Source organism: Macrotis lagotis, chromosome 3 (genome assembly GCF_037893015.1).
Source record: "Macrotis lagotis isolate mMagLag1 chromosome 3, bilby.v1.9.chrom.fasta, whole genome shotgun sequence".
In the NCBI taxonomy this organism is placed as follows: Eukaryota; Metazoa; Chordata; class Mammalia; order Peramelemorphia; family Peramelidae; genus Macrotis; species Macrotis lagotis.
The window spans coordinates 229,109,050-229,134,250 of record NC_133660.1 but is presented as its reverse complement, the minus strand read 5'-3'; the positions used below and the strand labels follow the sequence as shown (position 1 = coordinate 229,134,250).

Genomic DNA, 25,201 nt, shown 5'->3' with positions numbered 1-25,201 from the left:
GTCAGCCCTGACTGTTTTATCAATAAAGCTGTTTCCAAGTGCCCTTGAAAAGATTAATGTAGGGGGAAAATGCAAAGCCTTGTTTCCAATGAGAAAACCCATTGACCCGGAACGATCTGGTAGAGGCAGACTCAGACAGAAGCAAACATTAGGAATGACGTTCCACTTTCAAATGAAATCAGGTAAGAAGAGGGAGTTTGGGGCTAGAAAACGAGTCCCAGGTATGAAATTCAGGCCTCAGTCTCCCATACAGCCCTGTGTGGCTGCAAAGTAGTGGAGGGAGCCTGGGGAATCTGAAGTTCAAATTCTACTGCAGATACTTCCTAGCTGGGTGACCATAAGCAAGTCACTTAAGCACTCTGTGCCTCAGTTTACACATGTGTAAAATGAGATTTGACTTAATGAACTCTTAGGATCTTTATATCTATTATCCTTTAACTCACCTCTCTTTTCTGTGTTTCCCTTTTCTCTCCTGAAAAAGCAGGGAAGGGGGGAGCAGATGAAATTGTTTCTAAGATCCACGCAAGCCTAGACTAGTCATCTGGCAGCTAGGAAGGGCCATGTAAAGAGCACCAGAGCTGGAGTCTGGAATACCTGAGTTCAGATTCGATCTCAGACAGTTACTAGCTGTGTGACCCTGGGCAAATCACTTCACCCTCTTTGCCTCAGTTTCCTCATCTGTAAAATGAGCTGGAGAAGGAAATGACAAATCACTTAGGTGTCTTTAAAAACCCCCAGACTCACAGAGAGTCAGACACCACTGAATAATAGCAGGTGGCAGAGGAAGTGACCTCATCCCGGCCAAATCCAGTGCTCATCTATCATTCTCCACCACCTTGACCTCTGTAGTATTTGGCATTCCTGGCCACCCCTCCTGCTGGCCGCTGTCCTCTCTTTATAGTCATACCAAAGAATAGAAACTCCTTAAGAGCCAGGATTGTTTCCCTGTCATTTAAGACAGAGTAGGTACTTAACAAATGAATGAATGGAGACCCCAGCAAAGGGTTAAATAGAAGTACTGGATGGAGAGCTGGATGGATGAACATCCACCCTCTTGGAGAAGTGAATGATGTTGTCATTAATATCTTTAAAAGGAACTCAAGTGTTTCATATTTAAAGTTAGTGGACCAGAACATTTACTGTGTCTACAAAAATACTTTATAGCATCCTGGTCTGGCTCTGAAGGGGCAAGTCGATTAGGCCAAGCCTATAGTCTTCTATGCTTCCTCTCACCCCCTGTGCAGATCTGGTTAGAAAAAGGGGGAAGATTTCATTGGTGGAATTATTCTATTTCTTCCATACTGTGAGATCCTGGAGGAAAGGACCTAGGAATAGGCTTATTCTGTCTCCTCTGACTGCCTCCTCCTCAAAGGCAGGGCCTGGGACATAGTCCTCTGCCCCATCCACAGTGCTTAACCCACAATATGAATGAAGAGGGCCATGGCGATGGTCGCTTCCCTCCCCACATGGCACCACTCTCCAACTCCATAGAGAAAATTCAACCCATCAAACCTCCTGACAGCTCCAACACTCTGTGCTCCCAGCCTCGAAGCAAGTTTCTGCATTATTGATCACCTGTCATTCCTGGTCCCCAAACATAACTTTAAAAATAACAACGCTCATTAAAGTAGCTCACAAAGCCTTCCAAGTCAGCACATCTGCTGGGGCCGTCACCGTATGTAGGGCATTTCTGTGGCAGGTCTGGAGAGGCCTCCCTTGCTGAGTCTGCCCTGGCTTAAGAAACTCAGGAAGGAAAAGGCAGTTGGGGAGCTATTTATGGACAACAGAGGAACATTTATTATCCTAACCCTTCAGCAATCTCTGTGTAACACTGACCCCAAATTCTTGGCTGCCGACAAGAGGACCAAGTTGAAGACAGCCTTAAGGGTCTTACCTGCTTGTAGGGGTGTGGATTGTAGGAGGTAAGATTGAGGGGGATGGGAGTAAGGGCCCAGGTAGTGAGGGATAGAGTCAGGGTTTGTACAACACTTCTGGGGATTCAGAATCCCTGGGATGAGGAGAGGATGATGAGGTAGGAATATGCCAATCACTGAGGAAAGAGTACAGGGAGACAGAGGATCAGTGACTGGTAAGAGGATGATAAGGAAGCAGATGAGAATCTATTTGAGGCACTTCTTTAAGTTCCCACCAGCTTGGTGGTATAGTGGAGAGAGAAAGCACCAGTCCTGGAGTCACAAGGACCCAAGTTCAAATGCAGCCTCAGAAAGTTGGTCCTTACTCTCTGTGTGACCTTGGGCAAGTCCCTTATCCCTGATTGCCTGGAATCCAGTGCCATCTCCAATTGTCTTGATTCCTATCTGGCCACTGGATCTTGATGGCTCTGGAGGAGAAAGTGAGGCTGGTGACCTAGCACAGCCCCCATCACTCAAATCCAACTCACTTGTAAGTCATGGTTTTACCTCCCTAATGGCAGGGTCTTCTTTGAGAACAAAGAACAAACATCATCATCAAGGGCATAAGAAGTAAGGAGACAGGGAGAGACATTTAGATCTACCTGGATTATAAAAAGGAGTGGAGGGTCCTTTTCCTATCTCTTTTGTGGATTGCCAGGATGGACCTACAACCCCCTCACTTCCCTGGGCCCTCTACCCAGGGAGACTCAAGTTCAAATCCAGACTCAGAGACATGCTTACTATGTAATCTTGGGCACTGAACACCAGAGCCTCAGTTTCCTTATCTGTAAATTGAATGGTCTTTAAGGTCTCTTACAGTTCTAGATCTGGGATTGTTTGATGTTGCCATCTCTGTTCTTTTGGTTGGCTGAGAAGCTAGGACTCCCAGAACTGTTTTTACAACTTTGTAATGAAGAGACAACCCACATCTGACCGAATGAATGTGTGAAGGATTTTACTGAGAGTTCCATTCCCTGGGAGAATGCCTCCCAGCTTCCCTTCCTAAGGAGAAGCTAATTTTTCATCAGGATTCTTCAAGGTGGCCAACTCTTGTTGGCCTGCCATGGGCCCCTGGGGGTTTGAACAAGCCAGCCAAGGAGAAGCGGGGCTGGACAGAACACAATGAAGCCCACCCCGGCCGATTCTCCATCACTAGTTCTTTGCATCTAGGGACCCACATTCTAATCAATGTCCTTTACAGCAGCCTTCTGCTGTGTGTATGTGTTTGTGTCTATATGTCTATGAAACAACTAGTGGTTGTTGATTCTCAAATATGTATTTTCCCAAGTTACATGCTGACCAGGAGAAGATAAAACTTTTAACTTAATGTCAGAAAGAAATGAGATTGAATCTTGACTCATCATTTATTAGTCATTTGTATAATTCTGGGCCTAAGCCTCAATTTCTTCATCTAACCATAGAACCTACTTCGCAAGACTGATGTATCACATAAGCCAACATATGTAAAATTCTTTTTAAAAATTTTTCTGGGGCAGCTAGGTGGCACAGTGAATAGAGCACCAGCCTGGAATCAGGAAGACCTGGGTTCAAATCCAACTTCAGACACTTAATAATTACTTAGTTGTGTGGCCTTGGGCAAGCCACTTAAACCCATTGCCTTGGAAAAAAAAATCTAAAAAAAAATTTTCTTTAAGGCAATGGGGTTAAGTGGCTTGCCCAAGGTCACACAGCTAGGCCATATCTGAGGCTAGATTTGAACTCAGGTCCTCCTGACTCCAGGGTCAGTGCTCTATCCATTGCACCATCTAGCTGCACCATAAAATTCTTTATAAACCTGAAAGTACTTTATAAATTCTTACAATAATAAAAAATTAGATAATTATAAAAATATTGTTGTTCAGTATTTCAGTCATGTTGATGTTTCATGACCCCATTTGGGGTTTTCTTGGCAGAGACACTGGAGTGGTTTGCCATTTTCTTCTCCAGCTCATTTTACAGAAGAGGAAACTGAGGCAAACAGGGTGAAATGATTTGTCCAGGGTTACACAGCTAGTCAGTGTCTGAGCCAGATTTGAACTCAGGAAGATGAATTTTCTTGGCTCCAGTCCCAGCACTCTGTGCACTATGTTACCACCTAACTGCTCCAATAATAGCAATAATTGTCCCCAAACAATTCAGTAGTACATAAAGGTGGTCAAGTGGGTCACTATATAGTTTTATAAGTATGGTGAGGCAGAACCAGACCTGAATTTGGAGTCAAAAGATCAGAAGTTTATAGAGTTAGAAAGGACTTTAGAGGTCATCTAGTCTAACTTTTTCATTTAAGGAAACTGAGGCCCAGGGAAGCTGTATGACTTGCCCAAAGTAAGTCAGTGTCAGAAGTTGAATTTGAACCCAGGTCCTCTGCCTCAAAAGTCAATGGTCTTGGGGTGGCTATGTGGTACAGTGGATAGAGCACTGGCCCTGGAGTCAAGAGTACCTGAGTTCAAAGCCGGCCTCAGACACTTAATAATTACCTAGCTGTGTGGCCTTGGGCAAGCCACTTAACCCCATTGCCTTGCAAAAAACACTAAAAAAAAAGCCAATGGTCTTCCTTCTGGTTGATTACCCAGACCTTGGACCTGAGTCCCAAGTCTGACACTATTTTATTGTGAGACCTTGGGCAAATAAATTCACTTTTCTGGGCTCTAGTTTCCTTAACTGACAAGTGAGGTAGAGTGGATCAGATGATCTCTCAGGTTCCTTATGGCTTTTAAAGGGCTTTGAAGACAGAATAATAGGATTAAGTAAAGGTGACATATAATTGGGGCTTTAATGTTTACCAAGTATGTGAGTCATTTATCTCAAATGGACCATGTTCTAGGATTCTTAGAGAAGAGGAACTACTCTGGGGTGGTTAGGTGTCGTAGTGGATAAAGCACCGACCCTGGAGTCCGGAGTACCTGGGTTCAAATCCGATCTCAGACACTTAATAACCTAGCTGTGTGGCCTTGGGCAAGCCACTTAACTCCATTTGCCTTGCAAAAACCTAAAAAAAAAGAAGAGGAACTACTCTCTAGAAGGGAGATGAAGAGGAGAAAAAGGGAATTGTAGGTGATGGAAAAAACAAAGGAATTTGATTAGGAATCATTTTTTTTAAACAAAAACTATCTGTATTTTCTTTTTGATAGCATCCCTATACTTCAAGGAGAACAATTGTCAGATATTCTCCTTCTATTCTTGTGAAAAATATAAGAAAATGTTGCCTGGGCAATAAGGTGAACTTTGGAACTGATTGAATGGCTGGACCAAGAGCAGCCATTATTAGTCCATTAATGGAGGAAAGGATCTCTCCATAGGGATGCCATAGGGATCACTCCTTGATTCTGTACCATTTAACATTTAATGACTTGACCAAAGGTATAGATGGCATGTTTATAAAATCCACAGACTGCAGAAGGGGCAGCCAACATACTATATGACAGTTTGGAGATTCAAAAGACAGGCTAAAACAATGGGTCAAATCTGATAAAAGGATATTTAATAAAGATAAATGTAACATTCTGCACTTGGATTCAAAAAATCAACTTCCTATGTAGGAGACGGAGAAAGTGAGGTTAGGCAATGGTTCCCAGAGAAGAATACCCAGCAGAATTTTATCAATCATGTTACAAAGCCACCAAAAAACTAGCATAAACTTTCGGTTACATTAGGGAGAAGTAGGAGAGAGAGATCTATTTTCTGTTACTCTGCCCTGTTCAAATCACATCTGGAATGGTGGGTGCTCTTCTAAGAATCTCTTTTGGGGAAGGGCATAGTGATAAGCTGGAGAGCACCCAAAGATAATGGAATACTAAGGGCTTGGAGATTTTGTCATAACAGGAAAAATTGGAAGAAGTAGAATGTTAGTTTGGAGATAAGAGCTGGAGAAGGAAGAACAGAATAATTAGCTTTAAATTTGAAGGGCTGTCATACAACTGAAGGATGATGATTCATTTGCTTAGACTCAAAAGGCAGGACCAACAGTAACTTGTGAAAGTCAAAGATATGAAAGAAAAAACCTTCTCAATAAATGAGTTAAATTATTTTGTTTGAGTCTGCATAAATCTTACAAAGGTTTTGTTTTTCTATTTTTTTTTCCATTGTGGGGGAAGTGGGTTGAAGGGAATGGAAAAAAAACATTTGTTCATTGAAAAAACAAACAAAAAGCTCAAAAAGAAAAAGAAAAATTCCCCAATTATTATAGACACCTAGAGCAGTTAGTGAGTTGCCTCTTATTATCAGGGATAATAACCCTGATGGACCCCGTGAGCAGTCCAGTGAAACCTATGGACCTTTATTCCAGAATAATATTAAAATAATGCATATTATTTTATAATTATGCAATTATATGTTATAATGATATATTATTTATAAGTAATGCACATTTTAAAATGCATAAAAATATATGGTTACAAAGGAAACCAAAAATATCACAATATAGTTAATAAAATATACAAGATAAAAAAACAAGTTAAGAACTCATGCTAGATATCCCAAGCAAAGTTTAGATCCTTACATTTGAGATAAGGAGGAAGATGGTAAGGGCAATTCTTGTTTCAGCACAAGTTAAACTAGATGACCTCTAAGCTCCCTTCTTCCTCTCACATTCCATGATTCTTGTGTCCATGATGACTCTGAGACACTGGGCACCCATCCCCTGAGAGGAAAATTTTTTTCTAGACACATTATAGAAGGCTGCCATACCCACCCCCCCACTTGGCTGTTCCAGACTGGTCAAGGACCCACCAGGCATGACTACTCTAGGGATAGGGTGGGGTGGCTTGAGTATGAGCTGAGCTTTCCCTCAAACCTTCTCTGATATAAGGCAGCTGTAAGGCAAGTGAGGAATTTGTATCAGGAAGGCAACTTCTACTGGGGCTGAATTTGTCCTCAAAGGTCTTCTTGCTCCAGGTGCCTGGGTCTGTTGTCTGGACTCCATCCCTGCCTGTCTACTCTAGTCTAGGGGGAAGAGAGGAGGAAATGGTCTTTCTCTTCAGCTTCTTCATCTTTTTGGTTCCTGACTCCCTTCCTGATGTGTCTGATTTCACCAGCTGGGTGGTCTTTCTCATTGCCTGGTCTTGCCCCACTACTTGGCTTCAATTCTGCCTCTGATGCCCTCTGATAACTCTTTGCTTTCAACTCATCCCCTTGCTCTGATCTCCATGACTTAAATGCCCCAGACTCCAGATGGCCCACCTAGCTGTTGACCTTGGCTCTTGCACAGGGTCCAGCTGTTTCTCTGTCTAACCTCTCTACTAAAGCTCATAATCAATCTCCCTCTGGTTAGGAGGGTTCTGGCTCCTTGCCTCATCTCTGAAACCTGCTGTCACCTGCAGTGCCATTACTAATATTCACATTTCACCTAAGAATGGAATTTCAGGGTTAGAAGGCACCCCAGTACCCATCCAGTTCAACCGTAACTGGAAAGTGCCTTGCATATATAAATATTAGCTATTATTGTAATCGAGCCAATAAGCCCCTATTAAGAGTTTACCAAAATGTAGATCTAAAAATATAATAAAATTTAATTTTTTTTAAAAAAGTGATTGTGATGCAAAAAAAGGCAAACCCAGTCCCTGCTCTCAGGAGAAATGACTTGCAAGTAACTATGTGCAAACAAGATGTAGACAGGATGAATTTGCAATAACGTTAAGGGGGAATCAGTAAATATTTCTTGAAGAAGGTAGACTTTTAGCTAGAATTTAAAAAAGATAAGGGAAATCAAGAGATGAAGATTGGGGGAGGAGAGAATTACAGATATGGAACACAGTCAATAGAAATGTCCAGAGTTCATGCTGCTGAGCCAAGGGAACTGAACCAAGAGAACATTGTACACTGTAACAACAAAACTGTGAGTTGATCGCCTTTGATGGATGCAACTCCTCAATGCTATCCCCATCCAGGGGAAGAAAAACAAAACAAACCAAAAAAAAACCCCAAATTTCTCTTATGTATTTTTCCTATCTCATGATTTTCTTTCTTTTCTCTTAATCCTAATTCCTCATACAGAAAATAATTAATCTGTAAACATGTTAAACACAAATATGTATGTACAATATTCACCTGACTATTCACTTCTGAGGGGAGGGGAGGGGTGGGAGAAAATCATGTAATTTAAAAATATGCATATGCATATGGATCAATGTTGAAAAACTTCCATAACATGTAATTGGAAAATAGAATAAAATATTAATTTAAAAAATCCAGAGTTCAGATATGGAGTATCATGTGCAAGGAACAAAAAGAAATTCAGTATCATTAGAGTGAAGAATAAGGGGTGGTGGTGGAAAAAACTCTGGAGAACCAGGAAGGGGCAGATTATGAAGAACCTTAAAAGTCAAAGAGAGGATTTGACCCTAGAGGTAATTGGAAGCCCCTGGAATTTATTAAATGAGAGGAGGGAGAAGAGAAGAATAGTCAGACTTGCACTTAAGGAAGCACAGATGAGTAGGGAATGGACTAGAATAAGGATATACTTGAAGTAGGAAGACCAACCAGCAGGTTATTGCAGTAATCCAGGTACGAGATAATGGGAGTTTGCACCAGGGTGGTGGTAATGTCAGGGAAGAGAATGGGGAATTATTCAAGAGATGGTAGAGAGATAGAATTGACTTAAATTGACAAGTCTTGGCAATCAGAGAGTTGGGGAGTAGATTGGGGGAAGGCATGGGAGAGAGTCTGTAGTCAAGGATATCACCCAGGTTACAAGCCCATGTGAAGGGGAAGATAGCAATGACAGAAAGTGATCATACAGCCTTTGAATAAAGACTCTCTGGGAGGGGAAACCCATTACCCTGTGAAGAAGCCCATTCCCCTCTGGGAGACCTCTCGTTAAGATGGAAAAAGCCATCCACATCCAGAGAAAGAATTGATGTAATCTAAATGTAGATCAAAGCATACAATTTTCATTTTTTCCTTCTGTTCTATTTCTTTTTTTATAACATGATTAATGTGGAAATATGTTCTACTTGATTGCACATGTGTAATCTATCTCAGATTGCTTGCCATCTTAGGTGGGGGAGGGTAGGGAGGAAGAAAAATATGGAACTCAAAATCTTTCAAAAAATGAATGCTGAAAAATGCTTTACATATTATTATAAAAAAGTACTATTAAATAAGAAAAAATAAAATGAAGAAAAACAAAATAAAATTTTCACAGCAGGGATCCGGGGTTGTTTTTTGGCCAATATTTTCATTTATTACATCTATATTAGGGGTACAGAGTCCTGAAGGTGACAAATCATGACCCTTCAAAATAGAACTGAAGACACAGACCCATGGAATGTTCCATTTATAATGATTTTTGTTACTTTTAAAAATTAGCCTATGATGTATATTTAGCTAAAATATCTATACATGTCAAGAAGCCCACAAGGATGGCAGAGAGGTGATGGGCAGCATAACAGATTCATAGCATCTCAGAGTTAGAAGGAACTATATATCCTCCTATCCAACCCATACCTTTACACGAATTCCCTCTAGAACATGCCTGACAAACGGCCATCCTACCTCTGCTTGGATACCCCAAATGATGGAAAACTGATTACTTCCCGAGGCAAATTGATATATGAAGCTAGAAAAAGGAAGGATAAATTGAGAGAGCTGGAAAAGCAATCTAGAAATGAAGGGGAGGCTCATGAATAAGAAGAACTGCAAACTAGGAGCAATGGTGCTAAGTTCCCAGGAGATGGGAGAACAAACAGTCCCCAATATCCAACTATAACTCCTTTAGGATTTGTCACTGACAGCCTTAACTGCTGTTGACACCCTCTTATTAAAACTGAAATCCATTCCCACCTCCCTGATCGCTGCCAGGCAGAGGGTGGCTAGGATTCTGCAGTGTCATCAGAGTGACTAGAATCAAATGAAGTCTGATGCAGAGCTGTCTCAGCTGTGGGTACCGGAAAGTCAACTGAGAGTCAGCACTCATCTGACAGCCCATGGCCAAAGCAACCTCCTGGTCGTCAGTTTGTTCTATTGCAGATTCTCTGTGATCTCTGTGAAGGAGGCAGAGACATCCTTCAGATTGCAAGCAGTGCCTCCAGTACCAAATCCTCATCTATAGCCCTTCCCAGGCTCCAGACTTACATTGCCAGCTGTTTGTAGGGCATTTCCTCCATTGTCCCGCTGGTAATTCTAGCTCAACTGGCCCAATCCAGACTTGTCATATCTTTCCTCCACCAAGATCTCAATTTTCCCCAGTCATTTGGGTGAGAATTCTGGGAGTTCCAGAATTATAAAATTCGGAGATGGAAGGGGAGACAACAGAATCCCAGCATGTCAGTAAGGAAAGTGATCTCAGATGGCATCTGGTCCAGTCATTGCTGATTGAGAATCACATTCAGTGAATCACTCAGTAGTCACTTATTAAGTATCTATTAGGTATATGCTAGGTACTGAGGATATGAACAAAAAGACTTTAAGAGATAGTCCCTGCCCTCAATGAGTTCACAATCTAATGAGGGAGAAACCTAGCAAACAAATATATACACACAAAACATTCCACAGGATAAATGAAAAATAATTAACAGAGGGAAGGCACTAGAATTAAGAAGAATATGGGGAAGGTTTCCTGTGGAAGGAGAGTTTAGTAGGGCATGAGGGAAACCAGGGAAGCCAGTAGTCAATTAAGGAGGGAGAGTGTTCTAAGTAAAGGGAACATCCAAAAAAATGCCCAGAACCTAGTCATGGAGGGTCTCAGAAAAGGAACAGCCAGGAGGCCAGTGTCACTGGATCAAAGAATAAGAAGCAGTCTATAATGTAAGAGAATTGGAACAATGATTTGGGGAAGGAGCAGGGAGGGGAGTTATAAAGGACTTTCAATGCCAAACATCTCCAATAAAAGTGTTCATCCAGACAATTTTTATAATTTGTCTTATTCATTTTACAAATAGGAAGCAAGTCTCAGAAGGGAACACAATGACAAAAACTGGGACTAGACTTGTAGACCCTTTGACTTCTGGTCCAGGAACCTATTTCTCATGCTAAATCTCAAAAGTATCCTATGGTATATCTCGGGAGACACGCTATAACATTTAGGGGAAGCAGCAGTCTTTCTGGACCAGAATTGGACCTATGTCTATGCAAGCATAATTCTGAATTTGCTGCTTAGGAAGGTGAGGAGACAGCCAAGGTTGGACTAGAGAGTATTTGTTGTCTTGGGGGGTGGGGGATGGGTAGAGAATGTACATTAGGAAGCATCAGGGATTTGATGTCAGAAGACCTGACCTCTAATCCCAGTTTAGCCAAATGCAATGATATTGGGTAAAGCACAATTTCTCTGAGACTCAATTTCCTCATTTGCAAATTGAGGGGGTTGAACAGTAACCAGATTCTGTGATCCTGGGATCTCCTCATTCCCCATCATTCCAGCAATCTGGTTCATGGCCAGGTAAAAGATGGATACTTAACAACCTTCAGGTTGAAATTAGATGAATGGAGTTAAGTGAATTGCTTCAGACAAGCTCATCCTTTTGGAAATCACAACCTTTAAGGTGAAGGTAGGTTGTTTTTTGTTTTGGTTTTTTAATGATATATTTGACTGATACTGATAATTTGTTTCAGATGAATGGTCACTATTCTTTACCTTTACAATATGTGAATTTCTAACTAGTCCTAGATTGTAAGCTCCTTGAGAGCAGGATCTAAATCTTTTCTTCTGCTTAACCTGGACCTGGAACTAGGTCCCTGATGTCAGGGTTCAAGTATGTATCCCTTGTCTCTTTCATACTGTGAGTTCCTGAAGGCAGGTACAAGTTGACTCCTCATATCCTTATCTCTAAAATATCATGGTTGGTCTAGTGACCTCTGAAGGACTGTTCCTTTGAGCTTTTTCACTCTAATATTTTAAATATTTTAGACTGACTAGAGTTAGAAGTTTCAGATCTATAGAAGCGAATCTGATAAATGTTAGCATCAACCTCAATTCATAAAAGTTGCTTCATTCTGAATCTGGCCTTGCTGGGTTTGAAGTAGTTCCTCCTTATCATTGTTCTGAAAACTGTGCTAGACTTAGAGACAGACAAAAGCTTTGATACTCCAAGCTGTCCTTGGACTGGGAACAGGATACCCAAATATATTGAGATATCCATGGACTGGGGACAGGATGCTCTGACACAGAAACATCCTGGGGCTGGCAATAGGAGACAAGTCTTGATGCTTCTGGGTCAGGGAGTCAGATGGAATCTGATGGTCTGATTTGTGGGAAAAGTCTTGCTTCAAAAGCTATCCTATTTTTTCCTAGACTATTCTTTTTCTTTGAGTTCAAAATAGAAGACCCTAGAAACAAGTACTAATCAAAGCAAATTATCATTGGCAACAAAATAATGGTTCCGTGAGAGTTGCATGTGTGGGGGTGTATATTTGTGTACGTGAGCACATTCATGTGATGAGAGATATATTCATAAGATTATGAGTGTATTTATCCAGTGGATGGGTGGTATTGCACATATCTACATAAGTGAGATTATAGGAAAATAGATTTGAGGCTGAAAGTATTGTCTGTGTTATACACGAGGAATATGAAGCTCAAAGAGATGGTGGATGCATGCTTCATTTCCATAAAGCCCAGATTTGAGTTTCATAAAATCACAGAAGCTCAGGAATGGAAGGTACCTCAGAGATTTCTAGTCCAACCAGTACCTGAGTAGAAATCTTTCTGCCTGAAGACCCCCAGGAATGGGAAACTCATTACCTAACCTATTCTATTTAAGGGGAGGGGGCACATTTTGATTTGTTTTTCCTTAAATTGAACTGAAATGGACAAGTCTGCAATTCAGACTTATTCAACCTCAAGGGAGAATCAGAATCATTAATGAGAGGGGGAAGAGGAGGAAAATAAGGTTCATTAATTGCAGGAGGGAAGAAGGGGTGGGAAGTTGAGGCTCATTAATCCTGGGGGAGAACTGAGATCATTAATCCTGAGGGAGAATCAGCTTATTCATCCCCAGGGAGAAAGCAAGCCAATTCATTACTCAGTTTTAATGATGACTCTATGATGGGAATGGACAAAGAACTTCAGAAGAGACAGGTTTCTATAAAATTAAAAAAGCTGATTTGTGATATTGCTGCATTATCATGGTCCTGGGTAGACTTCATCTGTGGCAGAAACGAACAGAATCAGGATAGCCCAGCCAAGCCTACTTCACCTTGCTTGGCAAGGAGCCCTCTGCAATTTGCCTTCAGTTCTGGCCCTGGCTGGATGACAATCTAATTAGCCATGGGCTTTCTGAGATACTGTTGCTTTTCCCTGAAACCACAGTGCTGCTGTTGTCGTCATCCACAGACACATTTCCATTCAGCATCTTGACAGAATTAACCCTGTTCTTGACAAGGTCAAGTACATTTCCTCATCCTACATTCTGAAGTGTGCACTTTCATCACCAGTATATGATAATGTCTGTCCTTACATTAGGCAGATCGGTCCTCTGAGTAAGTGCCCTAAGCTTCAGTTTCCCCATCTGTAAAACGAGGACATTGCAATAGATGCTCTCTGAGACTCTTTCTAATTTTAATAATGTATTCTATTCACTTAAGGTCTTCAAGTTGTGAATGAGTGACTATCAGAGATACTATAGAAGAGATTAATAATTAGTTATAGGAAAGAGTAGACAGTCCCTTTGGTCCTTTCAGGCTCTGAGATTCTGAAATTCCACCCCATCACTTCCCTCTCTATCAACACTGGGACTAGCAGTGAATGCTTATTTCAGATCTAGGGTTACTACTTCTGTGCTATTGGAATGGAGAAGAGAGGCCTTGAGGGAATCTGCGTGATCCTGCCTGATGCCCAGTTTCTTCTATTTTCATGTCCTTCTCTCCTAAATATGGGCTCCTGATTTGGCAGCAGTCAATTTTTATCAGTGATTTAATCAATCACACAAGCCCTAGTCTGGGTCAGCGTGTGACTATTCTGTCTTTGATTTAATCCAAAAGGGGATTTTATAAGCTCATGGCTGGTAAGGCCAGTAGTAACTGAGGCCAGATTTTGCCAATCTGAAGTTATTCATAGAATGGAACACTTATAAATGGAAGGGACCTAGAGGATACCTAGTTTGATCTCTTTCTGAATGGAAAAATATTTTTTCTAATGTCCCTGATATATATTCTTTTATCTTTGAGTCTTCTCTCTTTCAAAATGAGTATCCCTAATTCTTCTGATGATCACTATATGGGCTTGTCTCCAGTTTCTCATTATCCTGATCACACTCCTTTGAATGCTTTCTAGCTTGATGATTTGGGGACTGTGGAGGACAGAAGATGGAAATCTCTTACCTGTTAGTCACTGGAAGAGGCATCTCCTTGGCAAGGAAATCCCTTCAACCAATAAAGATCAGCAATTGCTTGGCAACTTAGATCTTAGAGTCACCTGGGACATTGAGAGGTTAAATGATTGCTTAAGGTTAAACAACCAATATGAATCAAAGCTTGGACTTGAACCCAGGTCCTCCCAATGTCCATGTCAGCCCTTTGTATGCTACAAATGCTGCTTCTTGGTTTATCAACATCCATCTGGTTGATTCGTGCTTGATTCTAAAACTTTTACCCAGAACTATACTCAATCAATACTTCCTGTCTGGATATGGAGGAGGACAAAAGGACTATGTGTCATCTCTCCAGTCTTTGATGATAATCATGTCATGCTGTTGACTCATATTGACCTTTCAGTTCCCTAAAACATCCAGACTTTTTTTCACATGAACTATTATTTGTCTACACTATTCACATCTTGAACTTGTACAATTGTTTTTGTTTCTAAGTGCTGGCACACTAATCTCTACCAAATTGAATCTCATAAACTTTGACTATTCCAACCTATTATGGGTCTTTTAGGATCTTGATTCTGCTAGCTAATTATATTTACTAAGAGTCTGAAAACATATAACCTGGGACTTGGCACCCATCAGGGACAAGGAGAAAAGAAGAACATATTCTCTGTACCTTCCTTAGATCAATGCCTTCTCTCCTATGTCCAAGTCAAGCTAAGCTTCATAAAACATCCTTCCAACCTCCTATCCTTTCAGCCCACACTGAGCCAAGTTTACTAATACAAATTTCCAGATTGAAAGTCATTGTATTCAGTCAAAGGCTATTGTGAGGTTTACCTGAGTAAAAAGTAGGTATGACATGGTCTTGAGAAAGACTTTCAAAGACCAGGATGAAGTAATAGAGACTGGGGGGAGAGAGACTTGGAGTTAGAAGAGTCTAGTTCAAATCCAAGCTCTGATCCTTACTAGCTAAGAGGCCTGAAGCAAGTCAACTGTGCCTCTGGAAGTCTTCATTTCCTCATCAATAAAATGGGAAGACAAATATCTACATGACCCAGATATTAAGATCTTAAAGTGGCAAATCTTAAAGTGCAATAGAAATGATATATGAGCTCAGCATTCTTAACATAAGAATAAATAACACTTTAGATCTGATTTTTAAATAAGAATCAAGTCAATAAGGAAATTAGTATATGCTTTGTAACAGAATTTTAGATTTGATTTCTAAAGTGATCCATGTCAGAGGTATAACTATGATTCTTGAACCAAGGAGAAATTCAATCGGTGGTTGGAAGACCCAAGTGTGCTGGGAGAGAAGCAACTTTTTCTCCCCAAGATTCCCAGCCCCATCTAGTATTATAGCCATTGGTCCTTGAAAGAGGACCCAGAAAAAGTAATGGACAGGTACTTCCGGTGTCAGGAGGAGTGGATTAATTGAGCCATGGGTTGACAGAGATGCAAAGTGTGATCAGTACAAGAAAGAAGTGAACCTCTCCCTTCCCTGATGTTGGTGCTGTGAGACAAAATCCTGGTCATACTCATCTGGTTAATAGTGCAACTATGTCTATATCCAAGTTAGATAGCTAGTAACTTAAATTTCAGGGTATCATTCTAGAATTCAAACTGGTCAAAATTATTTCAATGAACATCTAGTATTCAAGTGGACTAAAATATACCACTGGATATCCTTTGATTCAGAAAGCAGGTTCATTGGTCTGGGGAAGTGGGTCTCAATGGTTCATATGAACATTATACTTAATGACCTCTTAAGACTGATGCCAGTTCCCAAACAAAACAGAGGGCTTTTTGTGTTCCTTCCTCCTTTTCTCTCCTCACAATATCACACTATACACAAGACTAAGCAGGATAAAGATGAAGTGACCATGGGAACAGACTATATTGTACCAGTGACAGCTGTTTAGATTTCTGGATCCACACTCACTTGGGCTGCTGAAGAAGTGATAATTAGCTTTGTGCCAGAGGTGACTGCTCTGCTGGACCCTGATGGGACAAGAGCTAAGGCAACAAGCACAGGTGACCACCATGTGCATGTGGGATTCAGCACTGTGTTTGAAAGACAGCAACAGAACAGAGCATGTTAACCAAGGGAGTTAATGAAGAAGGTAAAACTTCAATGTTGGAGCACCTCAAAGTCAGTGATTTTCAAGGCTTCCTCTCGTTATCAGAGGCTGTGAGGAAATGGTGTCCCAAAATAGTTTGAAGTGTTTGGAAGGGGAAACGGGAAGAAGACTGGTCCCTTCAAAAAGAAACTAAGAGATTTTGCTGTCAGCCCCCACTAGGGAAGATGCAGAACTGTCAGAGAAGTTTCAGTGTTGAATGAACAATTGACAAAGAAATAGAGAGAGAAAGAAAACATCTCAGAAACACTGTGCAGGAAGCTCTTATGGGGGGGTTGGGGGGGATGAGGTGCACAGGTGTTTCTTCTCCAATTTAGGAGAAGAACGAAACCAAAATACCCAATTCCTTGTGGAGGGAATGTGGTTAGAGAAACAAGGGGTGTTTAGTGAAAGGCTAAGCAGAGGTCCCTGAGTAGATCAAGTTACCCTGATCATTAGATCATTAGATGACAGTATCGACTATTTTAACAAAGAACTCGGTAATGACAACCTTGTGAGGTCATCTTGAGGGTTGAAGGGCAAGTATGATTATCCCCATTTTACAGTTTGAGGAAATTGAAGATTGAAGAATGCCCTGCTCATATTTATCATTTACACAATATTTATTTATATAAATATACATACAATTATATACTTATATGTATGTATACACACACACACACACACACACACACACACACTTTGTATATATTTGTGTATTATCTTATCCATTAGATTGTAAGCTCCTTGAGGGCAAGAACTGCTATTTACCTCTTTTTGAATCTCCAGTATTCAACTTAACACAGTATATGTATAAGAACTTAATAAATACTTGTTGACTGACAGAAAGTATTATAATGTAAATGAAAAGGCACCTGGATATGGCAGTGGAGGCTCACCTATGTGAACCTGAGCGAGTTTCTTGCCTCTGAACCTCAATTTCCCCATGATTAAAAGGAAGGGATTGGATTATATGGTCTCTTAGGTCCCCACCAGTCCTAATTCTATTCTCATAAAGGGAAAAACCAAAAGAAAGTTAGGCAGATATAGAAACTAACTGTTAGCAGGGTCCAAACTATGCCTGTGTCTTATTTCTTTCAAATAACAATAGGACTTGAAATACTGTTCTTTTTTTCTGTCTTAAGAACACAATGGTATTCACAGCATCACAAATTCTCAGATTTGAAAGGACCCTGTAGTAAGCATGGTGAGTAGAGAGGATCAAAGTATGACTGATTTGGAACTGGCATCAGTCTTAGAGATCATTAAACATAACCCCTCCAACATTCTTGCCACTGTATTACAGTACCTCCATTTGTTTGCAAGCAAAAGAGCTGGGTTCAAATTCTAACCCTGCCACCATACTACTTTGGGGAAGTCATTTCAACTCTGCCTTTCATTCCTTATCAGTAAAATGGTGGAGTTGGAGCAGAAGATCTCTAAGATCCTAGTCACTCTAACTAGGAGCATAGATTTGAAGCTGAAAGAGATCTCAGTGGTCATCTAATCTAGCCTCCTTATTTTATAGCTAAGGAAACAGAGCCAGGATCCAGGAAATGATGAAAATCTGAAGGAGGGAGACTCCATGAGAATAGAAATGTGAAAATCCTTCCCCTCCCTTGGTCTCTATCACCATAGGATCTATATTGTTTCAAATGGGGGACTGCTGGGAAAGGAGAAGACTAGGGTCACCAATGACTCTGTTCAGTGGTGACAGCTAAAACAAAACAAAACAAAACACTTTAACTATGCAGGAAAGTCTGCAGGTATTTCCTGTTGGTGGAATGTGTGTGTTGTTTCCCAAGTTAGAGGTCAGGTTCAAAGTCTACCTCTCACTCAGGATTAGACTGACAATAATATTGATGATGATGATGATGATGATGATATTAACTCATTTCTATAGTACTTTTCATATCACAAAGCTTTTCTTAATCATAGCTTCATGAGGCAAGATCACCTAGCTAGTAAGTAACCTAGGACAGGACCCAAACCCAAATCTCCTTATTTCTGGTTTGGAGGTGTTTCTGGATTACCACACCATAAGAAGATACACAACTCTCCTTCCCTCCTTGAATGAAACTATGTGCCCTGCCCCAACCCCCAAGTTAAGGACTACCCCACCTCTCCCAACCTCTCTCATGGTGAGGGGGGTGGGATTTGAGGTCTGAAATCCAAGCCTTGCCTTTTTGCTAGGTTCAGTTTCCCTACATAAGCAAGATTCCAAGGAAAAGAAGTAGCTCCATTCTCTGTGGTTTTTTCCTTGTCTTTAAAAACAGTCAAAGGCACAAAAAACATTTCTTCATCCCTTTTTACTGACTCTTTTCAGGGTTTTTGAAACTCCCTTGTTAGCTTGTCTGGAAATTTCTTTTCCATCTTGAATAAATCCTACTTCTGTAAGCTCCATTCACAATTATATGTTTCAGCCCTTGCTGTACCCTCTGAGCTGCTTGTCTTCCCTGGGCTACAATGAATAAGTTCATTTTCCTGGTGGGGATGTCAGGGAGTCACAGTATCACTGGACCCTAATGATGGGGCTAGGGAGAGTCAGTGAGAAAAGAGCAAAGAGAGGGAGTTTAAGGGAGCTTAGAGATATGAAGAGGAACTGGGACATTCATAGTTGACCTTTCTCTTTTCTGCCCCACCCCCTCCTTGTCTTATCAACTCTTCTCTGTACCTCTCTTTGCCCACCCCCACCTCCTCCTCTCCTCTCCTGACCTCTCTGTCTAATCCTTTCTCTTGTCCCATGACCCTTTTCTCCTACCTCTCTTTCCCCTTATCTTCTTGCCTCTCTCCCCTTTTTCCTCCTTCCTTTTCTTTCTTTCCTTCTAGTTTGGAGTTCTCTTCTGTCCCAAGTCTTTTTCTCATGTTTCTCCTTATATGATTTCTCTTTAATCATTTCTCCTCTTTTCTTTTCCATTTTCTTTCTTCCTCCTTTCTCCTTTTATCCTGAGTTTGTCTCTCACCTTTTCTCTCCTTGACCTTGTTCATTCTCTCTAACCCTTTCCCTGTTTCCTGTCTTCTCCAACTTCTCTCCTTCTTGTCCTTCACTTCTCTTCCCTTTGATATGCCTCTACCCTCTCTCCTCTGATCCTCAGTTCTTTGTCATCTCTCCCCTGACCTCTCTCCAGCTCTTTCTCCTAACTCTAACCAGCCCTCTTTCCCTTCTGCCCCTCACTTTTTTCTTCCTTTTGCCTCAATCTGTCTCTTTTCTTTTCTTGACTCCATTCTCTCTACAACCTTTTCCCTTATCCTTTCCTTCTCTTCTCTAATCCTCCTCCCCTTTCCCCTCCTCCATTCCCTCATTATCTCTTCTCTCTCCACCCTCTAGTCTTTCCTCAATCCCTTTAATCTCCTCATAGACCCCTTTTCTACCTCTAATCCACATCACTCATATATCCCTCTTCCTTCAGTTCCCCTCTCTTTCCCACCCTTTCCCTCCTCTCAATTCCTCTCTCTTCCTTACTTCACTTCTTTACTACTCTTATTTTTATTCTTCCCACCTCAGACCACATCCTTTTCTCCTTCCTCTTTCCTCTTCTAGGGAAAATGGTTTCATCCCTAGAGAGTTACAGCAATTCACCAAACATTTATGGAATGCATATTCTATATAAGAGTTCATGCTCAGCCCTGGGGAAACAGAGATGCCCACAATACAATCTTTGCATTTGAGGAGCCTCCAGTCTCACAGAGAAATGACAATTCACACAATTAATAGAAGTTCAAATCTCTTTAAGAACCTTGGAGAGAAGACATAGGGAGATAGGAGAAATTAGAGAGGCAGTGAGGTAGATAGTACAATGGATCGACTACTGGACCTGGAGTCAGGAAGACCAGAATACAAATCCAGACTCAGACACTTGCTTCTGTGTGATCCTAGGCAAGTCAGTGTCTGCTTCAGTTTCTTCATCTGTAAAATGGGGATAATAGCATCAACTTCCCAGGGCTGTTACAAATGTAAAATGAGATAAAATTTGTAAAGCATTGTACAGAAGTGTTTAAAGCACTATGTACATGCTGGGTTATCATTACTAATCATCAGCTGGACATTAGGCAGATTAGCAGCTTAGGGAAGGATGGATTAGGAAGAGGAGAGGCTAAAGGTAGGGAAATTAATTAGGTGGTTATTTTAATTGTTCTGGGTTGGGCAAAGCCTAGGGTGATGGCACTGAGACTGGAAAGGAGAGGGGGGAATAACAAACATAGTGAAGTTAATGGGGGTCTATTTTCTGAAGAGATCATGAAAAGGGTAACAAGCCCACATATACAAAAATATTCATAGCAGCTCTTTGTAGTGACAAAGAATTTGAAATTGAGGGGATGCCCATCAAATGGGAACTGAACTATATATATATATATATATATATATACACACATATATATGTATGTATGTATATGTATATGTATATGTGTGTGTGTGTATGTATAAATGTGTGTGTGTGTATGTGTGTGTGATAGAACACTATTGTTCCACAAGAAACCATGAGGGATGGGATTTCAGAAGAGCCTGCAAAGACTTGCATGAATTGATGCCAAGAGAAATGAGCAGAACTAGAAGAACATAATATACACCACAACAATATGGGGAGGGTGATCAAATATGATGGACTTGTTCATTTCAGCAGTACAATAATCAAAGACAATTTTGAAAGACTTATGATGGAAACTACCATTCATATCCGGAGAAGGAACTGTGGAGTTTAAATGAAGACCAAAGCTTATTATCTCCAATTTTTAAAAGTTGTCTTATATATTATGTCTTTTTTTCCCCTCTCTTAAATGTTTTCTACCATTTGGATTTGATTCTTCTTTCACAACATGATTAATATAGATCTATTGTTTAGCAGGGTTATAAATGTAAAACCTATATGAAATTACTTTCTGTGGGGGGGAGGGAGGGAGGGGGGGAAATGTAAAATTCAAAACCTTGCAAAAAAAATTGCTAAAAACTACTGTGGCATGTAGTTGGACAAACAGATAAAATATTTTTAAAACCATAATGAAGTTAACTTCATATTCATACTCAGGTTAAAGTTTGTAAAACCCTACATATAATCAATCTCACAATAACCTTGTAAGGCAAGTGATCTTGTTATCCCTTTTTTTATAGATGAGGAAATGAGGCTCAAAGAGGTTAAGTAGCTTGCTATTGTCACAGAACTAGTAAAAAGTGTCTGAGGGGGATTCAAATGCATGTCTTCTGGATTCTAAGTCCAGATCTCCATTGGATAAACCATGCTAATTCTTTACAATCAATAGGATTTGGCAACCGGATGGACTAGGATAGAGATTGTGAAGGTAAATTAGTTGTGAGGACAAGAGGGAAGAGATAAGGATACTGAGATTGCTAAACTTAGATGATTTAGGAGAAATGGACATTAGAGGGCAGGTTAGGTCTAGAGTTACAGATTTGGAAGTAATCTAGATAGCAGTGATAATTGAAGCCATGGGTGTGATTAAGATAATAGAGGGAGGGAGGAAAGGGGGAAGGGAAGAGAGGAGAGGAGTACAGGAGAGGAGAAAGAAAGAAGGGAAGGGGGGAGAGAAGGAATATGAAAGAGTAAAAGGGAAAGGAAGGGGGAATGAAAGGAAAAGAGAGAAAAAGGGGAGTAGGGAAAAGAGAACTAAGAAGAGAAAGAGAATTTGAAGACAAATTCATGAGGGACTTTAATATTTCAGGAATGAATGGGAGGAAGATGAATAGCTCAAAAAAGAGACAGGAGTGTTCATAGTCCTAAGCAGAGAACCCTAAGAGTATAGTGTGATAGAAGTCAAAGTAAGAAAGACTATCTCAGATATGGTTGTAGTCAGTGGCAGGAATTTCAGAGAGGTCAAAGAGAACAAAAGTAGAAAAAATAGATGATGGCACTTGGCAGTTGAGTAGTGGCAGAAAAGGGAGGGGGTGGAGTCAAATCATAGGAAATTGGAGAGAGAGAGAGAAAGAGAGAGAGAGAGAGAGAGAGAGAGAGAGAGAGAGAGAGAGTAAAAATTAAGGCAATGTCCCAAGTAAAGGTCCCTTGAGATCTTAAAATGATATCTAATATCCAGTACAGAAGACTAGAGTCAATGGTATATCAAGGTGGTTCCTTCCTGAGGTTCAAAGATTCTGCCAAAATGTATCTGTTCCAAGTCTATCACTGCTGGATCAAACTCAGGTCCTCCTGACTCCAGGGTCGGTGCTCTATCCATTGCACCATCTAGTTGCCCCCCAACATGCCATTTTCAATATGTCTTCAAACTCTGACAGGTGAGCCAACCTCCATATCACATGGGGGCTTTAACACACCTGATTGTCACCTACATGCACTTGGTGTCCTACTGGGGCTAGTCACCACTGGTTGGCAAGGGGAGTTCATTCACTTCTTCGATGGGAATGTTCAATCAATCACATGAGCAGTGTCCTTAAACAAGGTCTCCATCACACAGAACCATGCTACATGAGTCCAATCTAGGATATTACTAACTGTTACAGCACACCAGTATTACCCATAGCCTTGGATGCATTCCTAAATATAATAAGAATGATCATTGGAGCCTATATTTAGAACTGTCTTTAGAGATCTTCTAGTCCAACTCTTTCATCCATCCATCATCTATCTATCTATCATCTATCTATCTATCTATCTATCTACCTATCTATCTATCTATCCATCTATCATCTATCTATCAATCTGTTTATCCAACTGTTCATTTGTTTGGCGATTGCTTATTTATCCCTTCATGTACTTTGCATATATTTGCTTATATTTTACATTGCTTCTTGGGCTTCTCCCCCCCCCCACTTTTTTACTTTATTTTTCATTCTGAACTTGTTAAAACATCAAATCGAGTGAACATTTCCATATACTTTACAGAATAAAAGGACACACCAAAAAAGTAAAGAGGACAGTTTTTAACTCATAGATTAGTTAGGAAAATAATTTGTTTTTAAACATGTTAACTGAAGGTGCTAGTGGGATAAACAAGTGAAGATTTTCTAGCTGAAGAGGCAGGAGTGGAGTTCAGGGAAAAGGTTAGGTCTGGAGTTAAAAACATGGATATCCTCTGCATAGAATTGATTATTGAAACTAAGGGAATGAAATGAGAACCCAGTGGGAGTTAGGGAATGGGAAATGCCTTTGATTCCTGGGAAGGTTCTAGAACAGGTTATTAAAGGGATGGCCCTAAAAGACAGCACCAGGAACAACAGGGAAAGTTAGCAAAAGGCTTGAAAGAAGGAAAAATCTTCCTACCAATTAGAGATCTCTCACAGTGGAGAAGGTAGCTTCAAGAGGTAAAGAATTCCTCCCCAGTGAAGGTCTTCAAATAGACTGAATGACAATTGTTAGGCATGTGTTGGATTAGATGGTCACTGAAATCCCTTTTTTTGGGGGGGATACTGTGCTTCCAAATGTAAGAAACTTTTCACCCCAATATTCCAATGGAAAGGTTTGTTCCTTTCCCCTCTCTCTATATAATACTCAGTACTAATTAGTACATACACTATTGACAAATAATGTGTCTGCTCAAGAGCATCATTAATCCTTCTCCTTTGTGGTCTTTCCTACATAATCCAATATTTTTAAGCCATTGCTAAACACAGAGCATCGAAATGGGTAACAAATCATCCAATTAGCAAATAAATATATGGATTTTTACTCAGATGGTCAGAAATAAAGTAGAGAATATAAAAGACCCAGAATGTTTTACACATTCTCTAAGTTATTACTTGAATACTTCTGTTTTGGGAGGAACTCATTACCTTACACATCCAATAATTAAATGAACAGTTGAGCTTCCAGAAAACCTTCAATGACTAGCCAAAGAGGAATAGAAAACTAAGCGTAGTTTGAACTCCCATATTCAATGTGGTCCATACTACAGAATTCAGCATCTCTGATGCATTCATTCAAAGTTGTTTGAGTCTTTTCTCCTCAGATAGACTCTAAAGTCTCTGAGGTCAGCTCCTCCCCAAATCCTTGGTAAAGTTTAGCAGAGGGTTGGACTTCTTGTCCTCTTTCCATTCCCTTAATTTGTCTACATATATACCCACGCAGCCCCCTGCTCTTAATTCCTAGCCATAACATCAGCTATCCCCTCTAAGCAGAGATTCCCAAATATCATGCTTAGTCCTACTCTCCCATGAACTTCAGTTCCACATTCCCAACTCTTGCCTGGATATCTCCACCTGGAGATGCTCAGACCTTCAGACCCCACATAGCATTTTATCAAAGCCTGGTTGTCTGGCAGGATGATAATGCCTCCCCCTACCAATAGTCAACTCGGAAAGAAGAGCAAAAATTTTGGGGAGAGAATCTTTTAAAGTGTACCTTTGACCATATCCTGAGGCAGCTAACTGGTATAGTAGATAGAGTCCTGGGCAAATTCAGCCTCGGACTATGTGTCCTTGGCAAGTCACTTAACCCCTTGTTATCTGTTTCCTCAGCTATAAAATGGGTATAACAGCATCTACCTCGAAGATTGGTGTGAGGATCAAATGAGATCTTTGTTAAGCATTTAGGACCTAATAGGATCTGTATGAATGCTAATTGTTTGTTGTTACTGATATGTGCTTCCTTGCTCGGAAATCACCAAAGACTCTTTGTTGCTTCTCATATAAAATCTAAATGCTTTAGCTAGACATTCATGGTCATCCACAATTTAAATTCTAGCTCATCTTCCAAGTCTTATTTCCCCTGCTCTCTGACACCTCTCAGTCCTATAGTCAAATTTAATTATAAGCCATACTCTCCTGCTCCAGGTTTTTGCCTGTGCTAATTTCCTATGCCCAGAATATTCAGTCCATCATCCAATAAACATTTAATAAGTGCCTACCATGGATCAGGCATGATGCTCGGTAGTGGAGATAAAAAGGCAGAAGACAGTTTCTTCTTTTCAGGTTACTCACAATTTTCATGAGAGAGATCACAAGCATTTGCCTCATCCACCA

The 25,201-nt window shown here is 40.5% G+C and overlaps 1 protein-coding gene across 3 annotated transcripts in view; it reads right to left on the bottom strand.

Annotated features, from left to right (window-relative positions):
- Positions 1 to 25,201, bottom strand: part of CPLX1 (complexin 1) — a 107,095-nt gene that overhangs the window by 42,787 nt on the left and 39,107 nt on the right. The window contains exons 1-2 of one of the 3 annotated variants that reach the window (XM_074227521.1): positions 14,832 to 14,911; positions 14,166 to 14,259 (exon numbers count right to left, since the gene is read on the bottom strand). The exons of 1 other annotated variant lie outside the window; for it this stretch is intronic. The gene's annotated coding sequence lies outside the window, so the exon portion shown is untranslated. Of the gene's footprint in view, positions 1 to 14,165; positions 14,260 to 14,831; positions 14,921 to 25,201 lie in introns of those variants that run through there. One more of the 3 variants, XM_074227522.1, reaches the window with a different exon arrangement.